Raw genomic sequence first — 6,000 nt, forward strand, 5'->3', positions numbered from 1 at the left:
ACTTATTTTTGTAATAGTGTAATTAATTCTATAAATGTATTTTAGTAAAAAATGAAAATAAAGTCATGCTAATAAAAAAAAAGTTTTTTGTTGTATATTGAGATGTACCTTTGAAATAATCAAAAATCAATGATCTCCCTATCCAATGTTACACCAAACTCAAACTAGGTAGGAAATATTTTCTTAAAAAATGTTGTTAAATAATTCTTTAATTCTTCTTTATATAAAATGTGTCTAAAAATACAATATTTAAAAATAAATATATGGAGCATAAATTGAAAAGTAATTTGTGAATTAATGATAAATGAGGATGATGAAAAAATTAATTAGTATTTTGTTGTTGGTGGTGGATTTATTTAATCGTAAATACTTTTTCAATTTTATTATTATTTTGTTTGACTTAGCACTTACTGTTTTTAGGGTTCAGGAAGTGGAAGGAACTTGCTAAACAACTGATAGAAAGAAAGGACGGTGGCGATCATGCATGACACTTCTTGTAAAATTAATATTATGATAAGAATTGACGTGGCAAAAAACTTTTTATTGCGTAAGAATTTGACTAAACCAAAAAAGGAAATAATGTATCTTTGTCACCTTTTAATTCTCCGTCGTCATATCTTCTTCCTTATTTTTAAATCTCATTGTCAATCTAATGAGAACATTTGATCATCTATATTTTGAATGTCCTATGGGTTTTTAAGAAATTTAATCTTCTCATTGTGCTCGATATTATAGGTTACTTACTCCTAGGATAAAATGGATAAACCTATAAGACTCAATTTTTATGTGTATGAGGAACTCCGTAATAAGTTGGATGAGCATTACGTAGAACCTCACTATTTTTAAGGCACATTTTTGCATTTAGGGGCAAGCTTTTAGGAATTACACGTCTTTCTTATTTTTTTCATGTGTTAGCCAATTGATATTGGCATCTTATGGCGCCTAGAAGGTTTTTCTGAAAAAATATTATGAGGATCTCTGTAATGAGTTGGGGGAGCATTACATATAGTCTCACTATTTTTAAGACATATTTTTGCATTTAGGGGCCGACTTTAAAAGTTACGCGATTTTTTTTATTTTTTCGTGTGTGTTAGCCATGGATATTGGCGTCTTAGGGCGCCTAGAAGGTTTTTTTGGATAAACTTTATAAGGACTTTCGTAATGAGTTGGGAGGCATTACGTATAGTGTGACCACCTTTTTAAAGCATTTTTTTGCATTTAGGGGTCAACTCCTAGAATTACACGACTTTTTTGGTTTTTAGTATGTGTTTACCCATGGATATTGACACCATATGGCGCTCGGAAAGGACTTTTTGAAAAAACTTTATGAGGACCTCCGTAATGAGTTGGGGGGAGCATTACGTATAGTCTCACCATTTTTAGGTATATTTTTGCATTTAGGGAACATCTTTTAGAAATTACGTGAATTTTTTTGTTTTTTCAGTGTGTTAGCCCATGGATATTGGCGTCTTATGGCGCTCGGGAGGATTTTCTGAAAAAACATTATGAGGACCTCCGTAATGAATTGGGGGAGCATTATGTATAGTCCCACTATTTTTAAGGCATGCTTTTGCATTTAGGGGCCAACTTTTAGGAATTACGCGACTTTCATGGTTTTTCGTGTGTGTTAGCTAATGGATATTGACGCCTTATGGCCCTCAAAAAAAAAATTGAAAATATTTTATGAGGATCTCTGTAATGAGTCATGGGAGCATTACATACAATTTCACCATTTTAAGGCATATATTTGCATTTAGGGTCAACTTTTAGAAATTATGCGACTTTCTTGATTTTTCACGTGTGTTAGGCCATGGATATTGGCGCCCGAAAGGTTTTTCAAAAAAACTTTATAAGGACCTCTATAATGAGTTATGAGAGTATTACATATGGTCTCACAATTTTTTAAGGCATGTTTTAGAAATTACACGTCTTTCTGGGTTTTTCGTGTGTGTTAGCCCTTTGATATTGGCGTCCGGAAGGTTTTTCTGAATAAACTTTATGAGTACAACCGTAATGAGTTAGGTGAGCATTACATATAGTCTGACCATTTTTAAGGCATATTTTTGCATTTAGGGGCCAACTTTTAAAAATTATGCGATTTTTTTATTTTTTCATGTGTGTTAGTCCATGGATATTGGCGCCTATAAGGTTTTTCTGAAAAAACTTTATGAGGACATTTGTAATGAGTTGGGAAAACATTACGTATAGTCTCACCATTTTTAAGGCGTGTTTTTGAATTTAGGGACCAATTTTTAGGAATTACGCGTCTTTTTTTATTCTTCGTTTGTGTTAGCCCATAGAAATAGGCGCCTTATGGCTCCCGGAAGGTTTTTCTAAAAAAACTTTATGTAGACCTTCGTAATGAGTTGATGGAAGTATTACGTATTAGTTTCACCATTTTTAAGGCATGTTTTTGCATTTAGGGGCCAACTTTTAGGAATTACGCGACTTTCTTGATTTTTCGTGTGTTAGCCCATGGATATTAGTGTCGTATGGAGCCCATATGATTTTTCTGAAAAAACTTTATAAGGACATCTGTAATGAGTTGGGGGAACATTATATATAGTGTCACCATTTTTAAGGCATATATTTGCATTTTGGGGCCAACTTATAGAAATTACGTGACTTTCATGATTTGTCATGTGTGTTAGCTCATGGATATTGACAACTTATGGCGTCCCAAAGTTTTTTCTGAATTTTTTTTAAGAGGGTCTCTGTAATGAGTTGGGGGAACATTACATATAGTCATGCCATTTTAAGGCATATTTTTGCATTAAGGGTCAACTTTAAGAAATTACGCGACTTTCTTGGTTTCTCGTGTGTGTTAGCCCATAGATATTGACAACTTATAGTGCATAAGGTTTTTCTGAAAAAACATTATGAGAACCTCCATATTGAGTTGGGGAACTTTATGTATAGTCTCACAATATTTTTAAGACATGTTTTTGCATTTAGTGGCCAACTTTTAGGAAATACACGACTTTCTTGATTTTTCGTGTGTGTTAGCCCATGGATATTGGCACCTTATGACGCCTGTAAGATTTTTTGAAAAAAGACTTTATGAGGACCTTCGTAATGAGTTGGAGAGCATTACGTATAGTCTCACAATTTTTTAAAGCATATTTTTGCATTTCGAGGCCAACTTTTAAGGATTATGCAACTTTCGTAGTTTTTCGTATGTGTTAGCTGATGGATATTGGCGCCTTATGGCGCTCAAAAGGTTTTTCTGAAAAAACTTTATGAGGACCTCTGTAATGAGTTGGAGGAGTATTACATATAGTCTCGCCATTTTTAAGGCATATATTTGTCTTTAGGGGCCAACTTTTAGGAATTACGCGATTTTCTTGATTTTTTACGTGTGTTAGCCCATGATTATTGACGCATTATGACGCTCGATAGGTTTTTCTGAATTTTTTTTATGAGGACCTCCGTAATGAGTTGTGGGAGTATTACATATAGTCTCACCATTTTTTTAAGTCATGTTTTTGCATTTTGGCGCAACTTTTTAGTAATTATGCGTCTTTCTCTTGTTTTCGTGTGTGTTAGCCCATTGATATTGGCGCCTTATGTCGCCTGAAAGGTTTTTCTCAAAAAACTTTATGAGGACTTCCATAATAAGCTTGGGGGGGGGGGGGGGCATTACATGTAGTCGCACTATTTTAAGGCAATTTTTGCATTTAGGGGACAACTTAAAAAAATGACGTGATTTTCTTGGTTTTTCGTGTGTATTAGCACATGGATATTGGTGTCTTAAAGCGCCCGAAAGGTTTTCTTGAAAAAACTTTATGAGGACCTCCGTAATAAGTTGGGGGAGAAGTATTACGTATAGTCTCACCATTTTAAGGCAAATTTTTACATTTAGGGGCCAACTTTTAAGAATTACGCGACTTTCTTGATTTTCGTGTTGTTAGCCCATGGTTATTGGCGCCTTATGGTGCTCGAAAGGTTTTTCTACAAAAAACTTTATGAGAACCTCCATAATAAGTTGTGGGAGCATTATATATAGTCTCGCCATTTCTAAGACATATTTTTGGACTTAAGGTATAACTTTTAGGAATTACGCGACTTTTTTGGTTTTTCATATGTATTAACCTATGGATATTGACCTTATGGCGCCTGAGAGGTTTTTCTGAAAAACTTTATGAGGACCTCCGTAATGAGTTGGGGGAACATTACGTATAGTCTCACCATTTTTAAGGCATGTTTTTGCATTTAGGGGCCAACTTTTAGGAATTACGCAATTTTTTTAGTTTTTCGTGTGTGTTAGCCCATATATATTGGCGCCTTATGGAACACGAAAGGTTTTTCTTAAAGAATTTTATAAGGACCTTTGTAATGAGTTGGAGAGTATTACATATAATCTCACTATTTTTAAAGCATATTTTTACATTTATGAGCAAACTTTTAGGAATTATGCAACTTATTTTATTTTTCGTATGTGTTAGCAAATGGATATTGGCGCCTTATACATCTATAAGGTTTTTTAAACAAATTTTATGAGGACTCCCATAGTGAGTTGGGGGAGCATTATGTACAGTTTCACCATTTTAAAGGCATAATTTTGCATTTAGGGGCCAACTTTTAGGAATAATGTAATTTTTTTTTCGTGTGTGTTAGATCATGGATTTGGTGCCTTTGAAATTTCGATACCATAATTTTGATATTCGATTTTTAAAAATATTATACCATTACCATACCGATTTAATTCGGTATTGTTCAGTATTTTGAAGTTTGATTTTGATATTTTGTGGTATGGTAAATCAGTTAGCATAGTTTTTTCAACATCGACTAAAATATACTTGTAAATTAAAATGTATACCATATATCATACTAAATATCATAATATTAAAAATTACGATATCAAAAGTTTCGATATGGTATGATAATTCGATATATACCATATCATGCCTTTCCCTACTTCACACTCTCATATCAAGTGTTCCGTTCTTAATGAGCTAAATATGTATGATATGCTATCTAACCAATTCTCTCTAAATCTTTTTTGATCAAATATTACACATTACGAATCTAAATTACTCAAATCCATGACTCATAAACATCTATCCAAACTGTTCACACTCTCTCGTCTAGTATCATATCTTTAATGAGCTAGACATATATAATATATACTACTCCCTCCGTCCCATTTTATGTGACACCATTTCCTTTTTGATCAGTCCCAAAAAGAATGTCACATTTCCTTATATGATAAGTATTTAAAGGTACAATTCCTCTTTTATCTTTGTTGGTCCCACTTAATCTTAAAATAATACTCCAATACATTTATGAGGAGAGAGAAAAGTGAATCTACTTTTTAAAAGATAATTTGGTAAACATTTCAAAGTCTTCATTTATTTCTTAAATTCCGTGCCCGGTCAAATGTTGTCACATAAAATGGGACGGAGGGAGTATATATTTGGGAGTGCTTTACCTATCAATGTGCAACTTTCCGATGTGAATTCATATTTAAACGGGTTGTAATGTAAGTGTCAAACACCGAATGAGAAATTAAAATTAAAAATAAAATATATATAAACCATCCAATCAACTCTCTCATATTCTTTACGATCAAATATTAAGCATCATGAATCTAAATTAATCGAAACCGATGGATCTTTGGACACATCAAAGTAAACAATGGATCTAGTAGAAACTGGCCATAAAAATACCCTGGAGACCAGTCAAACACCATTTTTATTTATTAAAAAAATAAAATAAAATTTAAAAAACTCCACAAAACGACAAAAAGAAAGGTGATAACTATTCCATACATCGCATGTGTACTTACACCTCTTTCTTTTCACCAATCATCGAAAAGTAAGTGTCAGTCAGTCCTACGTGGAAGCATATTATTGGTTAATAAATTAGATGCTCCGAGAATAACGAATCCCGCTAAGAATTTTATTTTAATATTATTTTAATATTTATATTTTTCTCCGAAGAAGACGTAAGGATTTCGAGAATTTTTCTGGGTCTGGGTATTTTTTAATTTTTATTTTT

The sequence above is a fragment of the Solanum verrucosum genome, unplaced genomic scaffold, assembly GCF_900185275.1.
Source record: "Solanum verrucosum unplaced genomic scaffold, falcon-dt-bn FXZP01000016.1, whole genome shotgun sequence".
In the NCBI taxonomy this organism is placed as follows: domain Eukaryota; kingdom Viridiplantae; phylum Streptophyta; class Magnoliopsida; order Solanales; family Solanaceae; genus Solanum; species Solanum verrucosum.